Genomic DNA, 12036 nt, shown 5'->3' on the forward strand with positions numbered 1-12036 from the left:
ACATAATAAGGTATATGAGCTCCAGGGTCCTAAAGACAGTGTTCTGCATGCAGTGAAAATATGTTATTCTTGCCTTTTTGTTTCACTATTTCTGTATATTATATATATTGTATAATTTGGGTATGGCTACAAAGATGAGACGCCTGTGAAAAAGAGCCCAATCACATTAATGTGTGATGCAATATGGCCTCATACAGTACTAGTAACCATTTAAAAATGTGATGATACTTTTTTTTACTTGACCTTATACTGTATGAAATGACCTATTGTGAGCTCTAGGATAATTACAGCCTTGTTAAATAAACTCTCTAGTCTAGACCCAGAATGTAGATACATAAAAATGTATGGGATGTCCAGGTGGCCTACATTGAAGTGTGTTTTTCTGAGCCATTATCAGAAAATTGTGCTTGTCATCCAATCAATGTGTAGCTCTTCAGAGATCCTGTGAAAGGCAGGAATCTTGGCCGCGCATGAGGAGTAGAAAATCGAGGACATTTTCGGGGACAGCTCCCACTTGAGGACAGATCACCAACAATGGGGACTGTCCCCGGAAATCGGGAGCGTCTGGTCACCTTAATGTGTTCGTGAATGGGTGAATGTAGGCATTACTGTAAAGTCCTTTGAGTGGTTTGTTGACTAGAAACATGCTATATAGCCTACAGGCCATTACATCTTACTACTACTACCACCACTCTTCCTCCTCCTCCTCCTCCTCCTCCTCCTACTACTACTAGCACTGTTGCTACTATTACTACTATGACCACTACTCCTACTACTACTACTACTAGTAGCACTGTTGCTACTATTATACTACTACTACCACCACCACCACCACCACCACCACCACTTCTAGTAACACTATAGCTGCTACTATATTACTGCTCTACTAGTATTAATATACCACCACTAGGCTACTTCTACTCCTGTAATAATACTACTACTGCTACCCCTACGAGTAGTATTACTACCCCCATTACTATTACTACTACCACTACTACTACTACTACTACTACTACTACGTTACTTGGGTTCTATTATTTGCCTTTACCCACTTAGTCATTATATCCAAATTGCTGATGGTCCATTACCCGTATTTCCTTTGATTATAATAAGATAAAGGTGAAAATCAATTGACTAGTTTCATTTCCAAAAAGTAAATTGGTGCATTTTTACTTACATGTTCACTCAAAAAAAATCAATCAATCAACCAACCAACCAACCAACCAACCAACCAACCAACCAACCAACCAATCAATCAATCAATCAATCAAAATAAAAGATTAACCAACTGGTGAAGATAGATGTTTATGTTTTTGCAGTGGAGGGGCTTACTTTTCTTTTGAATTCTATAGGAGCTGCTCCGCCAACTACCCTCCAATGTGCGGATGCAACTATTACAGCTTGTGCGGATCCTGTTCCTGCATATGAACACCACGGCCCCTATCGTTGCATCGGCGCAGTTTCTAGGCCGAGCGGCAGGCGCAGATCAAAGCAGTGGGCGTGGAAAGGCGCACTTGATATCGTCGTGCTGGCGCTAGATGCAGCCCAACGCATTACAACCACGCCTTTTAGGCGTAAAATTATGCACCGTCATGCTCATTGGATAAGTGCAATAAACGAATCGCACGCTTGCCTTTTTAGCTCCAATTCCAGTGATCCCGCAAAACCAGACGAAAGCCAAACGCTCTGCCCCCCCCCCCCCCCCTCCCTTCATCCAGCCTGTCTGTCTGCATTATAGGCTATTATTCCATATTATTATGCTTCTCAAACCAATCTAACTGCAGTTTCAATACCTACTGCAAGCATGTAAATACGCTACACTATAGCAAGATCAAAGTGAAAATAATGTTCTATGCATCAGCTAGAAAAATATAGCCTATTAGATTGGTGAAAGTTTGTCCAGAAAGATATCATTTTCTCTCGCCTGCTGCAGGAAGGATGATGCACATAAATATACCCTACATTATGTCAAGTCATTGCATAAATGTGTTTTTATTGTAAAACTAAATGTGAAATAGGGCCAAGTTATTGGACGGACATCACAGTATAGCAGATGCCATTAGAAGCGCGTTCCGAAGCGCGTTCCGCTGTTACTTCTCTAAATCACGTTAACTCGACAAGGGGTATATATATGCCCAGGAGGACATATATGTTTCACATAGGGTGGTGTTTTCATTTCGAGGTTTTATTTGGTCCAATATTGAAATGTTGACAATGGCAGGCTGTGTTACCATTACACATTAATTTAGAACTACCTTTTATATCTATTTTGGCTCATTTGGTGGCTATTTAGTAGCGAAATGAAGAAACACAATGCATGCTGGGAACTCAGAGAGAGAGAGAGAGAAGGGTGACAGAGAAGAAGCAGTGAAGGCAAAGAATAGGCCTGCTTTTGAAAAGCGCAAAGCGCTAAATGTAGGCCAGCTCCCAAGATATGACTAGGCTGGTATTTAGCGCCGACACGCCCACTTTGGGACTGCGCCACGCCCATTCGGCCTAAAGCGCATTTGGCAGCCTAAAGCCTATTGCTATCTTGCCGAAACAGGCGCAAGGCACGTTTTTTTGCGGTTAAGGCCCGTAATAGCGCCGATGGCCTGTGGGAGAATAGAGCCCCACATCTGTGCCAGTGACACAACGACATGTCCAGTGAGTAATCATCTGCATGACCTCTAACCTTATTTTTACTGTCCAATGATTCCAAGTTATTCACTTATCAAAGTGTCAAGTGAAGAGAAATCAATGTGTGAATAAATGGCATGACTTCTAGTGACATGTCTTTTCTAATATATCTTCTGAGTGATTGATTTTTGTTCTTGTTTTTGTTTGCTTGTTCTTTCCCCTTGTATTTGTTCATATTGAATGCATTGATGAAATTGTTAATATTGGTTTAATTTCTTAGGTAAGAGACCTCAAATAAGCCAATCAGGGTTTCCTGTCTCTACTGACTCTAAGTGACTTTGAATCTTTATGATTTATATGTGTCTCATGTATTTTCTCTCTTTGTCCCTCAGCGTGACTCCGGTGCAGCAGTGATTTTGGGGTCCACGCTTTTTGGTGTCACTAAGGGTGGAGTTTCCAATGACTGTCAACCAGCTGTGTTCATGGATATCTGTCATCCCCCAATCAGAGACTGGATCCGTGATATTACTGGCATGTAGATCCTAGGCTGAAACTGTGTCATAATAAACATTCTACGAGATCTCACCTCTACAAGAAACTGATGTGATTTCTGTCTCTTTTCCCCCATAAATGTTCTGACTTCTTTTCATTTCTTCAAAGCATAATGGTTACAGAGGCAGAAATCCATTTCTTTGCTCTAATCCCGCGCGTCCTCTGGCGAGCATGTGACCTTGTGGCGTGATGGCAGCGTGATCGCAGTGTGATGGCTGTGGGATTCATCTAATTTTCTTCCTGGAGGTGCACTTCTGTTATGTTACCACCAGGAGTCGCAAATGTCCTGAAGCACTCACAACTTGGCCTTAATTCTACTGTTGCAAAATACTGCAGATTAGTTACGACGTGAACGTTTTCCGTTTTGTATTGTGTCATGGTGGAGAGGTTTGGGTCTTGTATTGTATTGTATCGTATATGTTGTATTATACATGTAACATAATGATAAATGTTGGGACCCCTCCTTGTAGCGTTAGGTGGTTGTCTATGTGCCTGCGTGAAATTCACTGTTACAGTACACGTTGTTTGGCTTTATTAATGTTAATGTAGCACCTTATGAAGTGTTAATAATTAGTAGACAAACGTAACAATGTAGATTCCCGTTATGAGGTCGGTCAGTTTATCAAAATAAAAAAATAAAAACTATTTCACTCAACTTTTATAGACTGAGTAAAAATGGTGGATAAAAATCCAAAATCATGAATCAGAGTTAATGGTTGCTGCTCTGATTTTTTTTTACCTTAAGAGGCGGGTCAGGCAAGGAGATTCCTTAGTCCTTTATTATTCACTGCAAGTATTGAACCATTGGCTGAATCAATAAGACAAAATAAAGACATAAAGGGAATAAGGGATGAAGGGGGGGTTGAACACAAAATATCTTTATTCACGGACGATATATTATGAACTTAGATGAGGATGTGAACCATCCTCATCTATACCAGCCTTGTTGAATAACATGAATGAATATGGAAAAATATCTGGATATCTGACCAATGAAGACAAATCGGTAGCGATGATGCTTTCAGGTGAATTTCCAGCAGAACTAAAGAAAAAAGTACATTTTAAACGGACTAACAAGGGGTTTAGATACTTGGGTATCATTATTACTCCCACCATATCACAGCTATTTGAAGCAAACTATGGAAAATTGATAACTGAAATAAAGAAAGACTTGGCTAGATGGGAGATTTTACCTCTGACTTTGATAGGGAGAATAGAAATGGTAAGAATGAACATTTTACCAAAATTGTTCCAGTCACTGCCTATTGGGGATTCTAGTGCTACTTTTAAAATGCTAGACAAAATCATATCAAAATTTGTATGAATTAAATAAAAGACACAAGAGAAGGGAGGGTTGAATTTACCTAATTAAAAAAAATATGATTGGGCAGCACAACTTAGAGCTATAATTTTGTGGATAATTAACGAGACAGATGCATTATTGGTGGGAATTGAACAAAATGCATGTCAGAATTCACTTTTGGAATCACTTCCATTCTTATCTGAAAGGGCATGGTCCATGGAAGAGACTCAGGGCTGATAATGACTGGATCAAGGGAACAATGACAATATGGTCAACCTTACGAAAGAAGTTAAAGATGTCAAATTGCATTTGTAGGGCTACTAAAAATGAATAACGTTAGGGCAGACGTATGCCTGATCTGATCCGTTCTTTACTTGATCGCTCCAGCAGACGAGGCAGGGATGTAAAGCGTTCCTCATTTCTCAGCACATAATACGCGGTGGTAAAACGTTTTTTAATGATGTCCTGGTCGAGGTGTATGTTGTAGGCTACATGCTTGGCAGTAGTTTTACATCCCGTTCAAAGACGCCAGGGTATTTCACCACTCCCGTGACTTGACAAAATGTCCTCGTCTTCCGTTTCTGTGCGGGCGGTTCTTGTTCCTTGTCGCTTGAATTATCATCTTGCAGCTCGACTTGTGATGTTGATGCTGACGCAGGTAGCGTTTTTAGTTGGGGCTTTGACCCAGCCAGACTTCATCTGCTTTGACATCTTCACGGTGCGTCTTGCAGCCAGTGTGATTGTGTGCGAGTAGAGATGTTAACGGTATGAAAATTTCACATCACGTTTATCGTGACCAGAATTATCACGCTTATCGAATTATCGCGGTGTGTTAAAATGTGCTGAAAATGTTCAAATGTACTAATACACTTAAGAAATCATTTCACCAAGTTGTATATTGAAAACTCAGACCCAAAAAGGATTGATACACTCACTGAAATCATTTCTCCACAAGGCTGTGCGCTTGCATCTGGGAGACGGTTGCCAAGTTTGGTTGATGATGGACAGTATTTACCATGTTTTTCAAAGCACTGTAATCACGGTACCACGGTTTTAATGATAATGAAAATTTGAAACAGTACAGTTATCCGGGCATCCGTTAATGTCGAGCCCTGTATATATATATATATATATATATATATATATATATATTAGAGATGGGAATAGATTAATTTTTTTAATCTAGATTAATCTAGATTAATCCTGGTCATTAATCTAGATTAATCTAGATTAAAATGGGTCATTTGAAGTCTGTCGAAGCCATTCAAAATATGTGTGTGCAACATAATAATGACTAGAAGTAAGTCCTTGTGAACAGGTTTCTGTTTATTCGGTTGTTCACGCCCCCCCACAGCAGCCAGGATGGGGGAGGCAGACATAAATGTCCGCGCTTTTTTTTTTTTTTTTACCTTTATTTATACAGGGGGATTCTCACTGAGAGCAACGCTCTCTTTTTCAGGAGCGCCCTGTTCACATTCACACACACATTCATACATACATTCATAGGTATACATTACATACCTGTTCCATTCTAAAGTGATAATCATCATGGCCTGCTCAATATAAGTGGACCCTGCTACCAGACAACTTTGAGAATAATAATATATATAATAATAATAATAATACAGTGGAGCTGCTCAGTGGCCAGCAGATCAGACTGTGGTTGTACTGGACAGCTTCCAGGTATGAATGTGTGTGTGAATGTGAACAGGGCGCTCCTGAAAAAGAGAGCATTGCTCTCAGTGAGACTCCCCCTGTATAAATAAAAGGTAAAAAAAATAAAAAATAAAAATAGATTAAATAGATCAACGGCGATAAATTTTTTATCGCGCGTTAAGAGTTGCGTTAACGCAGCCGTTAATGGCGTTAACTATCCCATCTCTAATATATATATATATATATATATATATATATATATATATTGTATATATAACTACATTTAAACACCCCTGGTTTAAATGCTTAGTTTATTGTTTTATGTGCAAATGTATCATTATTCAATGGCTTCTGTGTGCTCTAGGCTTGTGCAAAAAGGTTATTTTACTCTAAAAAACAGTCACCGGAAGTGCTTATCGTTGCTCGTCTTATTGTTGCTCACGGAACAGAGGTGCTTCTGTGATGCTTTTGGTCTGGCAACGCTGCTAGCCTAGCGAGCAGTTAACGTTGCGTTATTATGGAACCCACCGCGGTTCCATAACCACGCCTTGTGCCCGGCTACGCAGCAGTCAAGCGAGGGGATTGGCCAGGAGTGAGTCTTTTGTTCCCTTTTGACAGCTCGAATCTCCCACACACCACAAACACTGGGCTCTATCGTTGCATCGGCCTATGAACTGCGTTTAGTGCCAGGCGCAGCCCAGATTAGTGGGTGTGGACCAGGGCACTCGATATTTTGGTATCAGCGCTACACGCAGCATTATGCCGAGCACATCTATGTCAGTCAGTGATGATGTCACCAGTGATGATGTCATCAGGGATGATGTCATCGGGCATGATGTCATCATGATGTCATGATGTCATCAGGGATGATGTCATCGGTCAGTGATGATGTCACCATTGATGTGATCATGTCATCCTTCCTGGGTGAGGCTATTACAAGTTCTGAGATTGATTGATTGATTTGATGATTGTTTGAAAAGAGTACATGAACAAAAGATATGCATCTCAGACAACAACATCAAGAATAAAAACACAATAAAGTCCGAGGATTTGTTTCCCATTGTGGTCCTTGGTCTCAGACAGACAGCTCAAAACAACAAAGAAGAAACATTGATACATAAAAAGTACAAACCTATACGAGGGCTCAGCGTGATGTTACAACAACAAATCACCGCAAAACACCCGGAACCACAGCAGTTAACTAGTATGAGTTGTGTCAAACAAACGTGAATATCTCAAAACCTATACATGACATCGCTTATATTTTGACATTCTGAGTGAGAGCAGAAGTAGCTTGAGAGTTTGATCAAGGCTTGCTCCATAGGGTCCCATTGCCGTTTCCACCCGGAAACGCGGTTTGTTTACAAAAATGCTGCTCGGCTGATCCCTCGTATAGATGGCTTTAACTTGACAACAAAAACATTCTAAATTGAACCCCCGCTCACTTCCTGTTGCAGTGTTTGCTATGGACATAAAAGAAAAAAAAGCATTCAAGTGCAGGACTGACCATTCCGTGAAAACCGTCTATACAGCTGAGCAGCGAAAACAAAAGTAACGATGTCGAGTGAATATTTCTGCAGTTTGCCGAATGCTGAGAAAAAGGAAGTGCTGTGGGGTTGCGCTCTGGTGAAAACCGTCTATAGGAACTACAAACTGTTTAAAATACTAAAAAAACATAAAAATTAGATAAAAGAACCAAACCTAAAAGAACTATAACGCATTTTAAAATACTTAAAAATGGTAAGAGCTGTCTAAAATTTAATAAAATTTAAATAAAAACATGAAAATTCCTACAAAGTACTGTTTTCCTTTAGCATGGACTTAAATTTGTGACATCATTCATCATCCATGATGTCATAAATCCCACTGTGACATAATCAGTGATGTCATAAATCCCACTGGGACATCACCCATGATGTCATAAATCCCACTGTGACATCATCAGTGATGTCATAAATCCCTGATCCCACTGTGACATCATGCATGCCTATGACATCATCAGTGATGTCATCAGTATATGACATCATCAGTGATGTCACTCAAGCGCTTCATCAGTGATGCGAAGTTGAGCAATTGTGCTCTGTGCATGCCAATAGAGCAGGCAAGGCCACGCAGCAGCTGAGCTGAGGTGTGAGGCCGGGTCGGAAATCCAGTGTGATTGGTCGTCCTTGTCAGACAGACAGCAGTGTGGAGAGATGGTGCTGGATTTGGACCTGTTTCGGACTGACAAAGGCGGCGATCCAGAAGTCGTCCGTGAGACTCAGAGGAAGAGGTTTAAAGATGTTACATTTGTTGATAAAGTTGTCGCAGCAGATACGGCGTGGAGAAAATGCCGCTTCACTGCAGACAACCTCAACAAGGCAAAGAACCTCTGCAGCAAGAGCATTGGGGAGAAGATGAAGAAAAAGGAACCAGTTGGAGAGGATGAGTGTTTACCTGATGAAGCGCAGGACCTGGAGTCCCTTACAACTGAAACATTATTGCCCTTGACAGTAACCCAGATCAAGAAGGTGCATTTGTTGGTGGACGAGACCGTGGAGAAGGCTGACAGTAAGCTGATAAGGCTGGAGGCGGAGCGCTTCGAGTACCTGAGAGAGATCGGCAACCTGCTGCACCCGTCTGTACCCATCAGCAATGATGAGGACGCAGACAACAAGGTGGAGCGTATCTGGGGTGACTGCAGCATCCAGAAGAAGTACTCCCACGTTGACCTGGTGGTTATGATCGATGGCTTTGACGGAGAGAAGGGAGCAGTGGTGGCTGGGAGCAGAGGCTACTTCTTAAAGGGGCCTCTCGTGTTCCTGTCGCAGGCCCTGATCAATTACGCCCTGAGGATGCTCTACAGCAAGAACTACACCATGCTCTACACGCCCTTCTTCATGAGGAAGGAGGTCATGCAGGAAGTCGCCCAGCTCAGCCAGTTCGACGACGAGCTTTACAAGGTCATCGGCAAGACCGGCGAGAAGTCAGACGACAACTCCATCGACGAGAAGTACCTGATCGCCACCTCGGAGCAGCCCATCGCAGCCTTCCTGAGGGAAGAGTGGCTCAAGCCCGATGACCTGCCCATCCGCTATGCCGGCTTCTCCACCTGCTTCAGACAGGAGGTGGGCTCTCATGGGCGAGACACCCGCGGCATCTTCAGGGTGCACCAGTTCGAGAAGATTGAGCAGTTTGTTTATGCCTCTCCCCATGACAACAAATCCTGGGAGATGTTTGATGAGATGATCGGGACGGCAGAGGACTTCTACCAGTCTCTAGGAATTCCTTATCGTATCATCAACATTGTCTCTGGAGCCCTAAATCATGCAGCTAGTAAGAAGCTGGACCTGGAGGCCTGGTTCCCTGGCTCCGGTGCCTTCAGAGAGCTTGTCTCCTGCTCCAACTGCACCGACTACCAGGCCAGACGCCTCCGCATACGCTACGGACAGACTAAGAAGATGAAGGGAAAGGCAGACTTTGTGCACATGCTGAACGCGACCATGTGCGCCACCACACGCGTGATCTGCGCCATCCTGGAGAACTACCAGACCGAAGAAGGCATCATCATTCCAGATAAGCTCAAGGGCTTCATGCCCCCTGGTCTGACGGAGATGATCAAGTTCGTGAAGCCTGCCCCCATCGACCAGGAGACGTCCAAGAAGGCCAAGAAGCAGCAGGAAGGAGGAGAGAAGAAGAAGGAGCAGGGGGGACGAGACTAAAGCCTGCGGGGCGCGGTGGAGAACATGTCGACTCTAAAGGCTCCCATGCTCTAGTTCTCACTCATCTCACCGGTTCCTCCTTTCTTCACTCCCTCTCATTTACATGAAGCACATTTGAAAAAGGGATGGCTGTGTCCTCTTGCCTGACTGCAGTCCACTTCACTAATCTGTCTGGCACCTTCTCTACTGAGTTCAAAGCAGACAGATAACAGAAAATGCCAGTTTGATGCTACATTCAGAATCAGCAGCTACATTTTTTGGTCTGTTTCCTTGGCACTTAGTGGAACTGAATCGCTGGTTACATGCAGAAACAAGTTTATTTCCATTTGGGGATCATAAATTATTCAAGGTTATGAATAGTTTCTGAGAGTTGAGTATCTTGTGTAACATTGAGTGAATTTACTCTCTTACCTAATCTCTGCAATGAGCTACAAACAACAAAACCTGCATCTTCTGTGGAACAGGCATTGATTGACAAGTTGTGACAAGTGAAGTTGATTATTTTAATTCACAAATATAATTATGTCCGGAAAATTACTTGGGCTATTTTAAATTGTCCGTTTTGGTTTTTGAATTATCTATACATTACATCATCATTTCCCAGAAATGTTCCTTTGTCATTGTTGACTGTAATGCTGTTCACTAGCATAAGTGAAACATTGACATCAATGAATCAATTCATCAATCATTATATTATATTTATATAGCGCCAAATCGAATTCGAAACAATTTTAAAATAATCACACAATGCGTCTGGTAGTCCGCCTACTCTGAATCAAATCCCCATTACCTATGTGAAGTGAGTAACCATCTGCATGACCCCGCTAACTTTATGCCTTCTGTTCAGTCACATGACCTCGCTCATTTTATGCCTTCTGTTCAGTCACATGACCTCGCTCATTTTATGCCTTCTGTTCAGTCACATGACCTCGATTAACTTGCCTTCTCTTCAGTCACATGACCTCGCTAACTGTAGCCTATGCCTTCTGTTCAGTCACATGACAATCACTGATGATGTCATAGACCAGAACTGCACATCCAAAGCGTCAAGGCCGCGCCCCTTTTTGGGGGATAGAAAGAATGAATAGCGTTGTTGTGATGGTATTTTTGCCGTGTTTTTAGCTAGCATAGACAAAATACCAATTCATTAATTTCGGGTTCAAGTGTTTTTTTGGTTTGATAAACATGTCTACTAATTATTTTGCGACCTTGCCCGAACCTGAACGGTCGAGATATATGAATAAATTAAGGTTGACTGGACTGTCGTCATGTCCGTTCAGCCTGAGTCAAAGAGGATTTCCGCATTCCCCGAAAAAGGGGCGCGGTGCAGTGCGATGACGCGTTGCAGTTCTGGTCTATACCACTGATGATGTCATATGCATTGTAACATCATCAGTGATGTCATAAATCCTTCCCTGCTGAGGTTATAAATTGGACAACTCTTGCTCATAGCCCAGCCAATAAAGCCTGAACCTGCCGCAAGATCATCGACGAAGCCCAAGCTGAATCCAGTAGCCACGACGTTATTAGACATCTGTGTCTTGTGTACATGCAGTATAAATGTTATTTTTTGCCTATTCAATTTGAAGATTTCTGCATACAGGGGTTCACAAACAGTCTTGGACTTGCATAAATTGGCTATGACTGTTAAGCTGAGTCTTGTGGATTCAATGAGCCCAGTTCAACTGTCATGTTAGTCCCCATAGCAGCCATTTCATTGTAGTGAGAGACCATTTTTCGAGACGACTAGTCTAGGATAATCACAGCCTCATGAGACTGTTCAACCACAAACTAGATACCTAGGTAGGGTATGTCTCTCCTAGGTATCTCACACTAAGGCGGATTCCACGGTGTGCAATTGCTCAACTTCCAGGCACAGCTCAGTGGTCAGTAGCACTGTCGCCACACATCAGTCGTGGGTTCGAATCTCCACCCCAGTCCTTTCTGTGCACAGTTTGCATCTTCTCTCCATGTTTGTGGCGGTCTCCTCCAGGTGCTGCAGTTTCCTCCCACAGTCTAAAGATATGTAGCTATATAATGTAGTAAAAAAAGTATAGTATGTTATGTTATGATGTTATGTTATGATTACCTGATGTAATACTGTGATGATGCTAAAAGCCCTTTGAGCCATGCTTATGTGATAAGGGGCTATAAACATAACTGAAATTAACATGAAACCCCCCGGAGTTGAAGAGGCACATGAAC

The 12036-nt window shown here is 42.3% G+C and overlaps 1 pseudogene across 1 annotated transcript; it reads left to right on the forward strand.

Annotated features, from left to right (window-relative positions):
- The first annotated feature begins 8325 nt into the window (after positions 1-8325).
- LOC310775828 (serine--tRNA ligase, cytoplasmic pseudogene) lies at positions 8326-9831 on the forward strand (annotated as a pseudogene). Its single transcript has one exon. The product of its transcript is annotated as a serine--tRNA ligase, cytoplasmic pseudogene (transcript).
- Positions 9832-12036: the final 2205 nt, after the last annotated feature.

This window comes from Poromitra crassiceps (genome assembly GCF_964638095.1).
Source record: "Poromitra crassiceps genome assembly, chromosome: 4".
NCBI lineage: Eukaryota > Metazoa > Chordata > Actinopteri > Beryciformes > Melamphaidae > Poromitra > Poromitra crassiceps.